Below are 20,746 nucleotides of genomic sequence, written 5' to 3' on the forward strand. Positions count from 1 at the left end.
AACAGGTGGCCACTCCGAATTCCCTCACAGCCCCAAACCCACTATGGTTGGGGATTACCTGCGTGGATGAAAATAAAAGGGATGAGTTTGGGGAAACTCAGTGTGTAAAATAACCCAACCATAGTCTAAATCAGCTCAACCCACAGAAACAGAATAAGTTGGCCTTAGCCCAGAACAAAATTCAGAATAAAGCCCATAGGCCCATAACAGAACAAAACAGATATTACATGTTTATGCAGAAACCCAACCATATCCAACCGTATACACCCCCGTACCAACCTTACACCGTGTGGGGAGACAACTCAACCCACCCAACCGCTACACACCACAGAATTTGTAGCATGGCTGCCAGAACAGACAATGTGACAGAGTCACCAGATACAGATAATCATGGCAGAGCCACCAGAACAGATATATGTGGTAGAGCCACCAGATCAGATATTTGTGGCAGAGAAACTAGATCAGGTATTTGTGGCATAGCCACCAGAACGCTTCCTCCATAATATAACCCATGTCCCCATGCAACAGATATATAATCATGGCATACATCATACAGAATCAGATCGTCATGCTTTTCAGTCAAAATTAACCCTATGGGTATAACGGTAATTTTACACCTAGGGGTATAACAGTAATTTTCCATACATAGGGGTATTATAGTAATTTGGCTACTTTTAGCGTTTTCATGCATATCCTAACTATTTACGTACTATCAGAACACTTACCGCGCATACTTACCGAATTGGGCCCGTTGGCCCATGAACCCGATCTTTGGCCCATTAAGCCCAAATTATCAAAATGTACGAAATCGCGCGTACTGCAGTTTATTACTTTAGATTACCAAATATACAAACCCAACTATCTTACGAGCATTCGCACACTCGCAAATTCCCAAAATACCGACTTTTCGGCATTTCGACTTTTCGGCTTTTGCCAATCTAGTCTATGAGAGGGTGTCAGTTACACACCTGTTTGTGACGATATGCTGACGAGATCCACACACGAACCGCCTACAATTGGATTACTAACACGTTAATCTAACTATTCAAATACAAACTACGTATTAACCCCTTACAATATTCAGCCAACCACACCTACAGATCATAGTAAGCTTATAAGAAATCAATAAGCAACTCATTAACAAATTTTTGTCAATGTTTACCACATAATCATAATTTCACTGCAAGCTGTCTTCCTAAGCAACAGTCACTAAATCATTTATAACTGGAGCTACGAAACTCCAAATCAAGTTCTGTTAATTTTCCCTGAAAATAGACTCATATATCTTCTATCCATAAAATTTTTAGAATTTTTGGTTTAGCCAATCAATACCAGAATTTTCTCAAAGTTTCCCATGTTTCTCTGTTTGACTAATCTGACCACCCTTCATTACGAATCAAATTTCTCATTGTACAGAATTCAAAATATGTTCTTGTTTATTTCATTAGAAACTAGACTCAATAAGCTTTAATTACATAATTTATTCAGCTTCTAATTCTTCTCCCACAATTTATGGTGATTTTCCAAAGTCACGTTACTGCTGCTGTCCCAAGCAGATTTATTACCAAATCACTCTTTCACACATACCTTGCATGCATGTTATTTAAACATGTATATCACCAATCAATCATCACATATCTATGATTTTACTTTAGTATAATCTCCATTTCATCATTTTAAAGCACAACATGTTAGCTGATTTTTCCCTTTAACATCTAAGGCACATGCATGCTCATTTGTTTGGCTCAACTTCACCTATCTTCCATTTTTCATCAAAAGAACATGAAACAACAACCATTTCCTTCATTTTAATTCATGACTAAATGCTCACAACACAACTAAAAATCAAAATATACTTCAAGAGTTAAGGTAGAATCAAGAAGAACTCATGAACCTCAAAATAGAAGCAAGGTACCAAGAACTTACCTTCAATTTTCCTCCTCCTAATGACCAAATACTCAAGAGCTTTCTCCTCTCCTTTCTCTTCTCTAACTTTCAGCTATGATGAACAAAGATGGACAAAACTTTGTTCTTTTCACCCCTTTTTCTTTTAATAAAACTTCATATTTCATCCATTTAATTCTTTAATACAAAAGACATGAAATTCTTATCATGAAACATTTACCTAACCCATTATCATGGAACATTTACCTAACCCATTATCATGGAACATTTACCTAACCTATTATCATTGAACATTTACCTAACCTATTATCAATTTGTACCATAAATTATGGATATCAAGTGTACATTTTGTCTACAACAACATGATGGCTGGCCACTTCATGTAAAATGGGAGGTTTGTCATGCAAATCCTCCTATTTTGCACTCCTATTTATTTGGCCACTTCAATTTAGCCTATAGCATTTTCAAACATTTTCACATAGGTCCTATTTCATAATTTCACCCCATTTTTCTTATGGAACAAAAATTAACTAAAATTGTCGGGTTCTATCTTAAGTTTGGGCTTTCTAGAGGCCCACTAACATAATTAAACCTATGCCAACATTCACAGAATTCCCGAAAATTGGGGCGTTACACCGATCATCGCTAGTCTCCTCGTCGTCACTTGCAAAAAAAGAAAGAAGAACACAGCAAACAAGGCAAGAAATTGAATAGGGAATAAACCAAACTTGTAAATAGAGGCTATAAAAGCCGAATCATTTCACTGTAACAAGGATCAATTTTTACAGATACAAAAAATATACACACATATATACACAGAAGAAAGAAATAAGAAGCAGTTGTTTACTTAAAAAAATGTGATTTTGTTATATTTTTTTTCTTATCTATTCAACGCATATAAATCATTTTAAAAAAAAAAAGGGTTAAGTTTAAAAGGGAGAAGGGATTACCTACGATTCGCCGAAAGGAACGAAGGCTTTTAGCCTTCCAACCGCCGTGTACGGCGGCGCGTGCAGCTCGTAAGCGCTTGCAGTCCAATGGCCGGAAGGCTTCCCTTTTCTCCTCTTTCAGAGGATTTCAAAGTTTTTTTTTTTAAAAACTGATTACAAAATGAATTTTGGGTTAAGTTTTGACATATATAGCATTACAAAAATGGTGTCGTTTTGGCTTAGTTCAATAAGCACTAAAACGACACCGTTTCAATAGAGGATCCGCACGTTGACCCGATGACCCAGGGAGGATCCGTGTGTTTTTGATAAATGGGCAAATTTCCCAATCGATCCTTCCGTTTTTTTTTTAAATTTATGATTTCATTTTATTTTTATTTTAAATTGGCCCTAACCTTTTATATTTAATTCAATTTAGTCCCGATGGCCATTAAAATCTATTTTGGAGGACGATGTCGTTTTTAGGGATTATGGCTAATTGCCTAGTGAGTCCCTCAGATTTTAATGTGTATTTCAATTAGGCCCAAAATTTTTTTATTTATTTGTAATTAGCCCTAATTTTTAATAAAATTTGATTTTAGTCTTTTTTATAAATGTAGTAGCCCAAATTTGACCGGGCTTAAACAGAAGAAAATAAATGGGCAAATAAATATTAATTTATTAAGAGTCCATTTACAAAGCACCAGAATACAATAAAGCCCAAACATTTAATCCGGTCGCTACCCGTGTACCCATTTACATCCGAAGCCCAAATATCTAAACACTACTGGCCCAAGTACTTAAAACCCAGCAACCTACTTGCGCCCGTGACCCAATTACATTACACGGCAGTTTTAACCCATCTATCAGACTAGCCCAAATTTAAAACAGCCCAAAGGACTTAAGGGAAGCAGGAAACCCTAGGGTTTCCTAAACACTATGGCGCCGTAATAGGTTCTAGAGGATTCGGGGAGCATCTGTTCAGTCCCCAAAATCGAGGCCGCCATTAATGCGCTGTCCCGAGGGCCTTCAATGCCCACCAGTGCTCCGGTCACCAGTCGTCCCTCTATCCAGCCCCGAATCGCGTCACGAACAACACGAACATCACCGAGATCTTCGGGGTACCTGCAAAATGGAAAAGGAAACACAGCAGATACGAAAAAGCAGAGCAAGAAAAAGAAAACTAAAATAAAGGAATCTCAGCAAATCACGATCAAAGATACGGTGGATACAGCAGACAAGAAATGGAAAGAAATTGAAGATTTCTTTCCCAGCTTATGTAATGAAACACTGGCTATAAAGCCATCTTTTGTAACCTGTAAAAGGGAATCTTTTTTTTAGAAAAAAACATATATATAGAGAGAAACAGACCACAAAGATATTGTACTCCAAATATTTTTGCAATAATATATTAGAAGGATTTCGAGAGAAACGAAGGTGATCTATTGTTTCTACTTTTATTTTATTGCTTTATTGTAAATAACTTATATATAATACATTAAAATAGAGGAGAGAAAGATACCTTCGAGATTCGCCGAGAAAAGCGAAGCTTTTTGGATCCCGACCACCGTGTGTGGCGAAGTTGGTGACGGCGCGTGAGGCTGAGCACGGAGGTTCGATGAACGGAGCAAATCGGCCTAGGGCCTGAGCTCAGAGGGCTGGGAAGAATTGCAGAGGATTTCTCTCGTTTTTTTTCTTAAACCAGGTGCTAAATGATTTTGAAGCTTAACATTTGGCTTATATAGCCTCAACGAAACGACATCGTTTCTTCTTAATCTAATAAATCCAAAACGGTGTCGTTCTAAAGCTTCCAAGGTCCGCGCGTTGACCCGATTACCCGAGGAGGATCCGCTTGTTTTCGTAAAGCGGGTTAATTGCCCAATTGGCCCTCTCGTTTTTTTAATTTTTATAATTTCATCTTATTTATTTTTAATTTAGCCCTAATTATTTAATTTTGTTTCAATTTAGTCCCCTCAGTGTTTTTAAAATAGTATTCGGAAAACGGTGTCGTTTAGGATTAGGGCTAATTGCCCAGTGAGTCCTCTGAATTTAATGCGCATTTCAAATCAGGCCCAGAATTTTTTTTATTATTTTGCAAATTAACCTTAGATTTTCTAATTAAAATCAATTTTAATCCTTTTTATATTTTAATTTACTTTAAATACTTTATTTTTTTTTTATAAATATTAGTTATATATTACTATTACTATCCATTATCTTTATTATCATATATTTTATCTATAAATTATATTATATTGTATATTTTATATATTTCTTTATATATTTTTGTATTATTATTTACTAAATTTATAAATGGCAAATAAATTTTAAAAATATTAATAAATAATAGTATATATTATCCTTATTTATAATAGTATTCATGTTCCATTTATATATTACACCTTTTCTTTATTTATATATTTATATATGTATATTATTTATTTTATAATATTCTTATGAAAATTACTCATATCCTATTTATTGTTTTATATTTTACCTATAATATGGGCAATACAGTATATATATTTTTAAATTCTATTATATGTTATATTTTATATACTATGTTTCTATATGTAAAATATTTGTTACTTTATTATTATTATACGTATACCATATTATATTTCATTATAATTATTTATGAATTTTTATTACATACTATATTTTTATTTTGTTTTTTTTATTTTACCATATTTTTATATGCAAAATACTTATTATATTTTTATTATTTTATATTATATTTGCTTATATTGTATTCATATTATATTATTATATATAGCTTATTTTAAACATTTTTTAATTTATATTTTAGGTATTTTTTTATCATTAATTACTCACTTTATTTTATATTTTAATATATATATTGAACCTTTCTTTATATTATGTCAATATATTAAATGTTGGTCTCATAATTTTATTAAATGTTGAGTGCTTGACATATTATTATTTTTATTGTATTTCTTTTATATATATGTGTCAAATTGTATACCATGCATCATTTTTATTATCAATATGTTTAAATATATGATGAATTACATGTTTATGTGTTTTTACCTATTCTTCTTAAATATATATCGTGTTTTATGTATATCTTACTTATTTAAAATTTGCCATGTTTCTTATATGTATATGTTAGTTAATGTATGATATTTATGCTATTGTGCTTTTATTTACCTATTATTATAACATGTTATCTCGTATGTTATGTTAATATGCTCCTTCATGCATCGATTTTAAAAAACGAGACTATAAAGTTTTCAAAAAAAATAAAGGCAATGCTTGGTGTTTGGAAATTTCAGGAAAAGTAGTGCACTAACTTACTGGGTTGCAATTTTTCTCGTTGAGTTCGAATAGTCAAGCATCCTTCTAAGTTTTTTAAGGTTTTCAAAATACGAGCAACTGTTTTGGAATTTCAAAGCGTTGCGTCCTAACTTACTGGATGTGGTTTTTTGTCATTTCGAGATAGAAATTTTCAAAAAAGCTAGTTTAGTTTCGAATGTCTTAAAAATATTGTGTCCTAACTTACTCGATGAGATATTTTGATTCGTTTGATACAAGTGAACCCTAATTTTTCAAAATAAAATATTCTAAAGAGGATTGCGTCTTAAAATTTTTAAATTTCCGACCTTAAAGACATTTGATAATTAATTAGGTACCAATTTTTGGGCGTTACGAGGGTGCTAATCCTTCATCGTACGTAACCGACTCCCGAACCCGTTCTTTTTATTTCGTAGACCAAAACTAATGATTTATTGGTGATCCAATTACACCTAAAAAGATTGGTGGCGACTCCCGTTTTCGTTTTTCTTAAAGTCGATTCCCATTTTCTAAAACTCGATTTAAAAATGGTTTCGACAATATATATTTAATTTATTTTAAAATACTATATGTATTATTTATTTTTATAAACATTAGTTATATATAAAAATAATGTATATTATTTTTATTTATATATTATATTATTATATAGATTTCTTATAAATTTTTATTATACATACATTTTACTTTATATATTATTTATTTTACTATATTTATATATGTAAATTATTATATATTATTATATTATTTTTTATTATTAACTATTTATTATGTATAATTAACATTTTTAAATTATTATTGAAAATTATATTTTTATATATCATTATCTAAAGTTTAGTATGTAATATTCTAAAATTTTAACATGAAATTCTGCTCCTATTTAACATATTAATATTTTATAAATATATATTAAGTATTTAAGTTATTAAATTTATATATTGACCATTGTTTCTTAAATTATTTTTTTATTTTTTATATATCGTTAAATATTTTTTTACTTTGTTTATTCTTTTTTGAATTGAATTTAGATTTTATCCTTCAATATATAATTTGTTTGTTTATTTTAGTATCCTTTATGTATTTATCATTTTAATATAATAATCTTATCTCATTTGTTATTATTTATTGTTTTTACACATTTGCATGAAAATCGATTATTTATGGCATTATTCCAAGTTGTGTTTGCATGAAATGTTATTGCACATATATTATATAACTGGTATTGTTCTATTCATTATTCGCTACGTTGTATTTTGCATGGAATGATAATGCATGAATGTGTATGTTATTTACAATTACATATGCGTAAAATGATAATGTATATTGTGTGATTTACGTCATTATTTATTTTTTCTCTATACTACATTTGCGTGGAATGTTGAAGTGTATATCATATAGCTTAGTTTATTTAATATTAATATTTTGTAGTATGTTAAATATATCATTGCTTTAAAAGTTATTTCATTCGATCCAAAGGAATTAAAAAATAAGGCAATGTTTTTGGTACTAGGGAATTCGGGAAATAGTTCCCTAACATGCTGGGTTGCGATTTCCCGTTTGTCTAAATGCCTAAAATATCCTTCTAAATAAGTTTTGAAAATCTCAAGATGATTTAAGTTACGAAAGTTTAAGAGTATCGTGTCCAAACATGCTGGATGTGATGTTTATATTCTTTGAAGTGAAAGGATCTTGATTTTTAAACTCAAATTATACGGTTTTAAAAGAGATCATATTTCTAAATTCTTTCAAACTTTTGACATTAAGACAAAACTATTCAATTTGGTACCAATTTTGGGCGTTGCAACGGTGCTAACCCTTCCTCGTACCTAACCGACTCCCGAGCCCGTTTTCTCATAATTTCGTAGACCAAAATGTTTTATAAGGTGATCCAATCACACTTTAAAAGGTTGGTGGTGACTCCCATTTTCAAAATACCCTTTGCCTTTTAAAAAGAGGTTTCGACAGTCACATCATCACTAAGACAACTATAAGCAATCTACTACTAAGTTGTAAAACTAATATGACTAAAATCGCTAAATATGCTTTTATTAATCATATTTAACTTAGTTCGCATATTTTCATGCTTAGTTAGCTGAATTGCTAATTGAAAATACAATTATCAACTTCTAGATCAAAAGTCTTAACAAGAGGACTTATGGAAAATTAATAATAATAGTTTTAATTTTTTAAATCATTTTCTATTTGCTATAAATATAATGCTATAATTCATACATAATTACCAAAAAGAAAATTCTGACCCTGAGGCTCAACCTCTATGTAACACCTCCTACCCGTATTCTGAGCCTAGAATAGGGTACGAGGCATTACCGAACTTAATATGATCAATCATGTAAAAATCAGCCATAAAATTTCTTCTAAATTAAAAAATTTCAAACATATGTTTAACGTCCCTTATATGGGCCTACGGGGCCCAAAACATACATTTAGGGTGGTTCGGGACCAAACCGTAAACATATGAAACTTTTGCAACACTTAGAAAATTTTCACACTTTGGAGAGTCACACGCCTGTGTTTTCAACCCGTGTATCAGTCATATCTCTATAATCTAAATATATTTTCATAACAACTTATCTTGATTTCATACTATTTCATATTTAAGCTTAAATAACCAAAGTATTTGAAATATCATCTTTATACAAATAGTACACATGAGGTATATAATTCCATAATTATGAATAAACACATTTATCGAACATTTTTCATATTCATATATCAATGTCACATGTCTCTATATATCAATAATCGTCATTTTCATGAATTCCGAGTTCAATTTCATAATTATTTGTCTCGTGTTTAATTTATTCCATGTCGGAACTTTATTCATCACAAAACTCACAAAGCAATACATAGTAAGTCTCCCGTTGAACACTTCGGATCAATCCTAGATACTTGGTGGTTTCAGCACATAGCTCCACCCATCACATAGTTCGGCTCTCTTGTACACATGGTGAACACTTAGTACCACCCATGTGACCTAGCCAGTTTATCTCGTAGCTCTCTTGTCTACATGGTGTCCTTCACCTAGAACCTCGCATGCGACCTAGCTACATATATCCCGTAGCTCTCTTGTCTACATGGTGTACACATAGTATCACCCATGCGACCTAGCTACATCATAATGTCTCATAGCTCTCTTGTACACATGATGTGCACTCAGCACCATACATGTGACCTAGCTACATACCATCTGTATCATCCAATCTTTCTGAAGGTTTAACCGGGATTTCTCTCTCTTTTCCAACAATTCATCTTGTCACTGAACTGAAATGCTCAATTTGATCATTTATTCAATTTTCATGCTTTTACATTATTCACGATTTTATCATCAATACATATGAAATAACACATCATGAAATTCATAAAATTAACAAATAATCACTAAAATTTAGTCATATAAACTCACAAGTTAATTTTTTTTTTGTATTATAACGATAATCATAATTTCATAATAAATATTCTAAATAAAACATTATATCATTTCTAATCTAGCACTTATCGATTATAATCGGGCATGTGATTAATTTATACACGAGTCATTCATATATTTTTCCTCCTCCTCTTCCTCTCCATCCACATCCTTGGTATAAATAACACACTTGTAAGTAACCTTATCCATAATTTTTACTAGTTACTTATGTGAATATTCAAGCTATCCACCCGTGTCATAGTCACTAAATTATTTATATCTGGAGCTACAGAACTTCAAATTAAGATCCGCTAATTTTTCCTGAAGCTAGACTCACATATCTTCTTACCATAAAAATTTCATAATTTTTGGTTGGGCCAATTAATACAGTTTATTCATTGAAGTCTCCCCTGTTCTGCTGTCTAACAGTTCCGACCCTTCTTCACTAAAAATTAATTATCTCCTCGTACAGGAATCGAATGATGTTCCCGTTTATTTATTTTGAAAATAGACTCATTCAGGATTCTAAAAATTTAAATTTAAGCCCCTAATTATTTTTATCCAATTTTTGATGATTTTACAAAGTCAGAACAGGGGAACCCGAAATCATTCTGACCTTGTCTCACAAAATTTATCATATCTCATGATTTACAATTCCATTACTTACATCATTTTTTTTATAAGAAACTAGACTCAATAAGCTTTAATTTCATATTTTATTCATCCTCTAATTCCATTTCTACAATTTTTGGTGATTTTTAAAATTTAGACTACTGCTGCTGTCCAAAACAGTTTTAGTGCAAAATGTTGATTTCCATTTTGCCCCAAATTTCACAATTCATACAATTCAGTCCTTGTTCAATTAACCCCTCAATTAAGATAATTTTCTCAATTAATACTTTTCCTAGACATTATAAGTTATTTTATAACTATTGAAATTCAGAATTTCCACATAAAACTCTAACTTCAAACTCTTTTATAATTAGGTACCAAACATTCACTTTCTATTCAATTCTTTCAATAAAATCAGCATATAAACAATTTAAAGCTCTAATTCCATGCCAAATCAGCATATAAACAATTTAAAGCTCTAATTCCATGCCAAATCATCATATACTTCCAGCACATATTCATATCAACTTTCAATTTCTTTCATAGAATCAAAAACTAATGAATTCAACAAGTGGACCTAGTTGTAAAAGTCATAAAAACACAAAAATTTCAAGAAATAATCAAGAATTGAACTTACTTGCAGTAAAAATATGAAAAAATAACTTAAGGGAACTCTTCCATGGTGTTTTTGCTGATGAGAATGCAGAAAAATAAAGAGAAATCTAGATAATTCCACTTTTGTCCTAGCTTTATTAAGTAAATTTTGCAATTTTCTAATTTTTCCCTTAATTCTCCTTATTTTCTTGCTGATTTCATTCTCTTGCCGTCCATCCCAAAGGGACCTTGGGTCTATTTTCCTTTTAAACCCTCTTTCTTTTATCATTTAAGCTATTTAATCATTTCCCACAATTTTTCATTTGATACAATTTAGTCCTTTTTGTTCAATTAACTATCAGAACTTTAAAATTTCTTGAAAAAACTTTAATACTAACTTATTAACACTCCATAAATATTTTTAAAAATATTTATGGCTCGATCTAAAATTTTCGAGGTCTCGATACCTCGTTTTCGATTCTAATTATTTTAATATTTATTTTTACTACACTATTCACTATTTCAAAATTTTTCCTAACTTCACATTTAACTTATACTCACTAAATTAATAATATTTCCTACTCATTTTTCGGATTTAGTGATCTCGAATCACTATTCCGAGACCACTAAAAATTAGGCTGTTACACTCTAGGCCACCCTACTATATGCATTTTATTGATATAAACACAAGTTCGCCTAAGCTTGAATAAATTCTAGCTTGATCCCTCTTTAGCTCCTTATACAAACCATCATCCCTAGAAAACATAACAAAGAATAAGTAAGTTCAAATGAACTTAGTGAATTACTAATACAACACACCATTTATAAATTAAAATCTCATGGGTCTGATCTCCTGTTTGACACCACTTGCACAAGGGTAGTTTGCACATCTTTGTGGCGTGCTCTTGTCCTCATTTGCATTGGCTCAACTTGATATTTTATACAATCCTCCATTTCTCTTGCTAGTGTTATAGGCTACAATGCAGGATGATTTCGCTTACTCATTTGCATTCATTTCATACAATGTGGATTATTACCTTTTTTACTAGCAGAACATATGTGAATTACCTTAGCAACATTTATCATTTCGGATTAGTGAATGGTGGATTAACTCTAGAAAAATCATGCATAGAGATTCACACATGGAAAATTTTTACATACGGATTTACACATAAGGTCTTATATACATAGACTCAAGCTTGACGAATACATACATGCAGACCATACTTGTGAACCTTTACATGTGAAATCATAATCACAGATTCATATATGCGAGTTCTTACATGTGATCTCATTCTTAAATGATAGTCACTGCCAGACTCTTGTCTAGTGGATAGTCACTGCAAACTCTCAATTTAAAGATAGTCCTTAGCAGACTCCTACATAGAAGAACATCCTTGCAGGTTTGGCTTGACATAATTAATGCATACAAACTCTCGTAGCTTGAACATAAGAATAAGCCCATGCGACCTGTTGCTTGGATAATAGTCCATACTGACTCTTGTGAAAGATAGTCTATTTGATCTTTTTAAACTTGAAACATGAATATAAGATCAGTAGACTATCATAGCTTGAATCATAAAAGATAAATCCAGCGGACTGTCATACATACAGATGTGAACTCATATATGGTAGACTCATACATGCAAATCCATAGTCGAATATTTAAATGCAGATGCAGATTTATATACATGGTCTGTTCTGTAAACTTTCACATGAAGAAATTTCACATACAACTTTTTCATGAAGCTCAAAGATCAAGTCTAGTGAATTCTCATACATAAGAATTCATAGAAGAAGATTCATGAATATAGCGGACTCACATTTGTGGATTTTTTTCGCAGACTTCGCATGGTGAATTCCCATATATAACTTTGATGTAAAACTTAAAGAACAAGTTCGATGGACTTCCATAACTTAAATATGCCATGGTCATGGACTTGCTTATAAACACAAGGCTTTAAGCCTTAGACTCCACAAAGCCTTAGGCTTTAAATATGGTCATGGTCATGGTAAGTAATATTGGTTTTAACATATAGTTGACAAGAACAGATGATTTCTCCCTACAACCTGCTCCAACGAATAAACATCTAACCTTGGACATGAAACTACATTATTTTCTAAACCAGAAGCTATTTTACTAAACTAGAAGAGAATAATTTAGACATTAAAGGTTCGGATAATGTTGGATGAACCCGACCAAATTTTACTATAATAGCCCATTTTTTAATGGTGCTAGAAATAGTGATTTCGAAACATGTTTTTTAATGATCTAGTCCATAAATATGATTAATTAATGTTTTCAAATCTATTATAGTATTATACTAAATTTCGGTCCAGTAATTTTATTGAGCGATTAGTAATTAAGGTAGAATGACTAAATCGTAAAAATTGTAAAAGTTAATCGCTATTGATTTTTATTAATTAAAAGACTGAAATAGAAATTATCCAATGTTTAAAATGGAAACTAGTCCATAATATAATATCATGGATGGTTGGAACATAATTTTTAGCATTATTTTCTTAAAAATTAAAGTTAAATTATGGAATTCAAACGTTAATGAAAGAAAACTAAAGTAGAAAGAAAGAGAATAACTTCATTCTCATCTTATCCATTGAATTTTCCTCCATTGAAAAAGAATAGAATCTTTTAAAACTTTCAAAAGTTTTCCAATTGCATGGTAAACTATTCCAAGTTCGTTTTGTGTAAATTTTATGTTTTTGAGATCCTGAGAGGTTGATTTAGCTAACTCGTGTGTCAATTTCTGAAATTGTTAAAGTTTATAAATGATGCCATTGATGAATGCTTGAAGATTTATTGCTAAATTGTTAGTTTGTAATTTTAGAGTTGAAAAAGAACTAAATTGTGAATTGAAAATTGTTGATTTTGAATATAGGGACGAAAGTGTAAATATTTTAAAATTGATATAAAATTTCTATAGTCATGGACATTAGAGGGTCTTAGAAGGATGTAATTGAAATCTGATTGAAAAAAGAAGTTTAATTTTGAAAGATATAACTATTTCGGTTTTAGTGACTAAATTGAATAAAATGTGAAACTTTAGAGAACTTTTGTAAAATAAAGATGTAATTTTATTATACATGAAATAAGTTGGTATAGGGAAACTAAGCTGATAAATTGAAATGAATTATCATATAGATCAAGATTTGAATCAATTGGAGGTTAATCGAGGAAAAGGGAAAATTATGGATTAGTCCCCAACAATGCACTTATTGTTGTTTTGGTCTGGTAAGTTCATATGATATGGTTATATTTATAATTGTAAAGTAAGCACTTGAATTATGAATTTGTGCTATGTGAATGTATTTTGAATTGTTTACAAATTGGTACATAATGTGATAAATGGATTGAATTGTAAAAAATTGATCTAATGTGTTAAATGTGCCAGGATGAACATAAGAAAGGATAAGATACAATCTGCATGCCAATAGGTTTATTTGTACATTGTACAGGATATGTAAAAGGGACGATACAAAGTATACTGATGTAAAGAGAATTCACTGATTATGATGGAATCCTGAATTTGTTGCGGATTGTTGAGTTATATCTCTACAGAGACCCTGGTATGGTGGAGGGATGTATTTTCATATAATATATATGGCCTACGGCTTTGCAGTTTAGTTCCCTGGTGTAGTGCAGTTATCACTCTGGCAAGCAACCTGATGTGGTGTAGTTACCCTCGTATTCGTATCCATTCGATTTAGTACATTAGGTTAAATAACTAAATAAAAAGGGAAATGATTGAATGATAGTTTGTGTTCTGAATTGATATGTTTTTATGATGATGGAATAATGTTAATGGTATATGATTGATGACTCTGTTGTATGGTACTGAATCAAAATATTAAGTAAATGTGAATTGATATATGATTTGAATATCTGATAAACTCACCTTGTTGTAAATTGGTATAACAGGAAAAAATATTAAGTTTGTCGAGACCATTTTCAAATCGAGTTTTGGAAAATGGGAATCGATTTTAAAAAACGAAAACGGGAGTCGCCACCAATCTTTTTAGGTGTGATTGGATCACCTTTAAAACATTTTTTTTTTAAAATCATTAGTTTTGGTCCACGAAATAAAAGAACGGGTTCGGGAGTCGGTTACGTACGAGGAAGGATTAGCACCCTCGTAACACCCAAAAATTGGTACCTAATTGATTATCAAATGTCTTTAATGTCGGAAATTTAAAAAATTTTAAGATGTAATCCTCTTTAAAATACTTTGATTTTGAAAATTTGGGTTCACTCGTATCAAAACATTGACACTAAGTTAACCTTTTGGAAATCCCTATCTCGAAACGAAAAATCGCCACATCCAATAAGTTAGGACACAACGCTTTGAAATTCCAAGACAGTTGCCCGTATTTTAAAAATCTTAAAGACTTAGAAGGGTACTTGACTATTCGAACTCAACGAGAAAAGTTGCAAGCCAATAAGTTAGGGCACTACTTTTCTCGAAGCTTTCAAATACTAAGCATTGCCTTTTTTATTTTTATAAAACTTTTAAATATTGTTTTAAATGACCTTTTAGAGTGACAATTCTATATTACGAAACATAGATATTCAAATAGCGTATATTACAACACTTTATATAAATGCAATCACTATATAGAGGGTAAAATAGAATAATAAAAATAATCATGCTAAGCAAATAGGAATATACCCAAAAGAAAGCACAATAAATGCACTAATTATATACAATATATCATAAATAAAACATTAAATAATATAAAAAAACATGGTAAATATTAATGTGTAAAATATGTATGAGTAAAAATAGATGACATGCATAGCAAATGGATAAATAGAATCTACATAAAATATAAAATATACAATCAAATGATTTAATATACACATGAATGGATTAATAAATGAAATGATGCATATAATACAATATATCAATGTACATATATAAAAATATGCATTTGAAAGTAAATTATAAAAGCCTAAGATATTACATAACATATGAAATACATAACATAACAATAATACATTAATTCTAAAGTAAAAACAAATATTGTATAATAATAAAAAAACATAAGTTTTAAAAATATATGTATAATATAAACAATTGATAAATAGAATGAGCATATAAAAAAAATGTGATATTTAATAATAAATTTAAAATATAATATATAATAAAAAATATATTTATAAGAATAATAATTATATAAAAAATATAAAATATAATGGTTTAGAAAAATAATGTATAAAATATCAAATATGTAAAAGAATTTATATTTATAATGAAATGATTATATAATATATATACATGCATAGAAAATATATATTTGAAAATAAACTACATAAAAAGGTTAAATATTATGATATATAAAATACATAATCAAATGTATAAAAGATAGGAAAAAATATACATATTTGAAAAATAAAGAAATTAAAATAAAAAAGGGTTGAAAAACTAAGATAGACGAAGAATAAAATAAGAACAAACCACAGAGAGTAAGAACGCAAGAGGGAGAGAAATTTGAGTGAATGCTCTCAAGAATTCTTATTGCTTCCCAAAACTCAAGTGATTTACAATGAAGGGAGAGGCCTCTATTTATAGTTGAACCTCCTCAAATTCAACGGTACAGATCAATTACATCAACGGTTAAGATTAAAAGGTATCTACAAATTAAATCTCCAAGATTACAAAATCATATCTTCTAAGATTGTATATCATATCTAAGATTGCAATCATATCTAAGATTGTATCATATCTAAGATTGCAATCATATCTAAGATTGCAATCATATCTAAGATTGTATCATATCTAAGATTGCAATCATATCTAACATTGTATCATATCTAAGATTGCATATCATATCTAAGATTGCTTATCATTGAAGATTATATTTCCATATGAGTCAAGCTTGTAGATGGACCCTAAATCTTTTCAAGTAATGGGCCATTCTGATCGGGCCAAATTATAATTGTAATTCTGGACTAAACTTTGGACTTCGTTTTTTTGGGGGGGTTTATTATTTTTGTTTTTAGACTTATTTCTGGGCCCGGGCAAAATTGAGTGTCTACAGCTGCCCCTCTTTGCTCATTGCTGTGTAACTGGAATAGAGCAAAGACTATAAAAGGACCAATTTTGCCCGGGCTCGCCGAGTCTTGAATTCTTGATCCTTGATCTTCTTTAAATGGCCTCTTGATGGCTTCAATCTGCTTCATTGCAACTCAGGAAGGCGATATCTGCTATCTTTGATCTGCTCTCCGTTGAACACAGAGACGCCAAATCTGCTTCTTCGATTTGTTCCGTGACAATACAGAGATGCCAAATCATCTTAGATTTGCTTCAGCGTAAACACGTGAAAGCCAAATCTACTATGTCTTCAATTTGCTCCTTGGAAGCACAAGGATACCAAATCATCTTGGATCTATTTGAGAACATCTGAGAGTCAAATCTGCTATGTCCTCGATTTGTTCCTTGTAAACACAAGAATGCCAAATCATCTTGGATCTGTTCCAGTCTAATCGTCTGAAGGTAAGTTCTGCCATGTATCTGCTTCCCATCGAAGTGGAGATGCCTGACTTCGATTTGTTCTCTGACAATACAGAGACGACAAATCATATTAGATTTGCTTCATCGTAAACACGTGAAAGCCAAATCAGCTATGTCTCGATTTGTTCCTTGTAAGCACAAGGATGCCAAATCATCTTGAGTCTGTTTGAGAACATCTGAGAGTCAAATCTGCTATGTCCTCGATTTGTTTCTTGTAAACACAAGAATGCCAAATCATCTTGAGTCTGTTTGAGAACATCTGAGAGTCAAATCTGCTATGTCCTCGATTTGTTCCTTGTAAGCACAAGGATGCCAAACCATCTTGAGTCTGTTTGAGAACATCTGAGAGTCTAATCTGCTATGTCCTCGATTTGTTCCTTGTAAGCACAAGGATGCCAAACCATCTTCAGTCTGTTTGAGAACATCTGAGAGTCTAATCTGCTATGTCCTCGATTTGTTCCTTGTAAGCACAAGGACGCCAAACCATCTTGAGTCTGTTTGAGAACATCCGAGAGTCTAATCTGCTATGTCGTCGATTTGTTCATTGTAAGCACAAGGATGCCAAACCATCTTGAGTCTGTTTGAGAACATCTGAGAGTCTAATCTGCTATGTCCTCGATTTGTTCCTTGTAAGCACAAGGACGCCAAACCATCTTGAGTCAGTTTGAGAACATCCGAGAGTCTAATCTGCTATGTCCTCGATTTGTTCCTTGTAATCTTGAGTCTGTTTGAGAACATCCGAGAGTCTAATCTGCTATGTCCTCGATTTGTTCCTTGTAAATACAAGGATGCCAAATCATCTTGGATCTGCTTCAGTATAAACATCTGAAGGTTAGATCTGTTATCTTCAATCTGTTCCCTATAAACACAGGGATGCCAAATCTGCTATCTTCAACTCGTTCCCTATGAACACAGGGATGCCATGCTGAAATCTTCAATCTGCTTCGCTGTAAGCACAGGAATGTCAGATCTGCTATCTTCGATCTGTTCCCTATAAACACAGGGATGCCAAATCTTGTTTCTTTTGATCTATATTGTCCCGTAAAAGACATAACCTGTAGAATGCGTATGATTTCATGCCTGATAATTAGGATGCTATGATCGAAGTGAATCAAATTCTCCTAATTAGACATGTTATAATGCAAAATGTTATGAATATGACCCCTATTTCGGACGTCATCACTCATTCATCTATCGAGCTTTCCACCTCATTCTTCTCGACATATCGATCATACTCTGCTCGTATGCCTCGAATCTTCTCCATCAATTTGGTCTACCGTATCATTCCCCGAATATTACGACCCACTGAAGATATTTATGAAATGATCCCTTCTTAAGATCAATATTGCTTAAAACGTCCAACCACCTTTTGGACTGAAGAAGAAAATCTCTTGAGTATCTCCAACCCATACATATGAGAATTCATTAAACAATTGTCTTGTTTCAGTTTCTTGTATTATGTAGAAATTTCTAGAGTAATATGCAAAACTTTATTTGTGAATATATTTTAGTTCATCTATCATTATTTTAATGCAACATGCTTTATGAATAATGGGAGACAAATAAATTGATCCTGGGGATAATTAGATTTAGACAAATTATTGGAAGGAATGCAAAAATATTAACCTGAGAACATATCTTTGCAAAGAAAAAGAATCCAAAGACAGTAAATAGGACAGAAATCAGACGCCCCAGATATCACCGCTTGAGCGTTTATACACCAGCTCCATGAAGACTTTCTTGAGTTCAACATGTGTTTAAAAGACCCAAAGTACTTTTCCGATGCCCCAATGCGCTTCACTCTTCATTGAATAGCAAGATTACCTTGTGCTCTTCAAAATTTGAGCTGCCCTTTCGGGTTTTCAACTCAAAACCCCTTTGGTCTCAAGGCGCCCTTTACGGGTTTTCACCTTGGCCTCTCTATTTTTCTTTTTCTTTTTTTTTCCTTTCTTTTTTCTTTTTTATTTTTCCTTTCTTTTTTATTTTTCTTTTCTTTTCTTTTTCTTTTCTTTTTTTTTTGAAATAGAAGTCCCAAAGTGCCCTTTGCGGGTTTTCACCTTGCCTTCCATTCTCCTTCAAACAAAGTACTCCTTGACCGAGTCCGAATTCACTGGATCAAATAAATTCTTTCGATCCATTTCTTGTCAAAATCAGTGCACCTCTAGTGAAAGCCCTCTTCGCAACATATGGCCCTTCCCAATCCTTTTGCATGGGAAGGATTTCTTTCAGCATTAGGTTTCTCTTATGAAATTCTTTTGGACGAACCTTCTTTGTCATAAGTCTGTGTCATCCATTCTTGGTACATTTGCTTGGGATGAATACTTTCAAGTTAAGTTTACTAGAGGTATTTGTAGATATAGGATAAAGAATGAACAAACTTTTGATACATATAGGATAAAGAATGAACAAACTTTTGCAGATCATCAGCCGAAAACCCAGCCTGGTCTAAGAGAACATGATAGTGGGTCTGCCTCGTGATTCCAATCATTCCAGCATGGGTACCAAGGTAAAAATCATTGTTCTTTGGATGACATACTTTGTTGTCAATGACAGTACCATGTAGCACATTGTCAGGAGATCCCTGCTGAAAAAACTTGGTATGATGATTTTTAGTATAACAATAACCACAATATTTAGGGTTCCACTTCTCGTCAAGGAACTTGCAAGCGTCAATAACTTGATCAAAACTTGATTGACTTGAGACTCGCTAACCCCATCCCTAAAAATAATGATTTGATTAGGTTTCCTCTTCCCTGAACTTGTATAGAAGTCTAAGAGAGCTACCGTCATCCACTTTGTCAGAAACTGGTTTTGAAGAAAAAATCTATCATTTTAAGCTTCAGAAACTGTGTACGGCCTGATGCCCTATAGCTGGAAATCAATGGCCACCGCTTGGAGCTAACCATCACAGCTATTGACGGCACATCAGACTGTTTAGGAAAGCCAAACAATGCACCCATTCCAAGGATGATGGTTGGAACCTTTGAAACAACTGGAATTGAAGGTGTTTGCCCCAGTGTAAGCATAGAGAGTAGGCGGTAGTTTCTTATGCCAATTTTTACCAGTCTCGGTCATCTTCTGTAATTTATTTTTTTTTTCTTTTTCTTTTCTTTTGGCAACCTTTGTTGTACTGTGGTATGGCGCATTATCTTTGAAAAGACTGCAAACTTTTGGCATTGTGCAGTTATATATAATCTTTTTTTTTTTGGAAATGGATGACTTTTGACTTTTTAATATTGGCATATGAAGCTATCTCCCCCTCTTAATGGAGTAGTTGACGTCCACAAAGATGAGTCATTGTCAGCTTGAAACTTTTGACGAGCTCGGGCTCATAACACACATGCTCTGTAAGTCTTGACTCCTTTAAATTTGGCATTCATTGTACAACTGATGTGATCCCTTTCCATGGTGGACCAACAGTGCCCCAAAACCTCATG

General features: G+C 31.9%; 1 pseudogene; it reads right to left on the reverse strand.

Annotated features, from left to right (window-relative positions):
- Positions 1-3,751: 3,751 nt before the first annotated feature.
- On the reverse strand, positions 3,752-20,335 carry LOC107921372 (protein argonaute 4-like; annotated as a pseudogene).
- Positions 20,336-20,746: the final 411 nt, after the last annotated feature.

This window comes from Gossypium hirsutum, chromosome A12 (genome assembly GCF_007990345.1).
Source record: "Gossypium hirsutum isolate 1008001.06 chromosome A12, Gossypium_hirsutum_v2.1, whole genome shotgun sequence".
In the NCBI taxonomy this organism is placed as follows: Eukaryota; Viridiplantae; Streptophyta; class Magnoliopsida; order Malvales; family Malvaceae; genus Gossypium; species Gossypium hirsutum.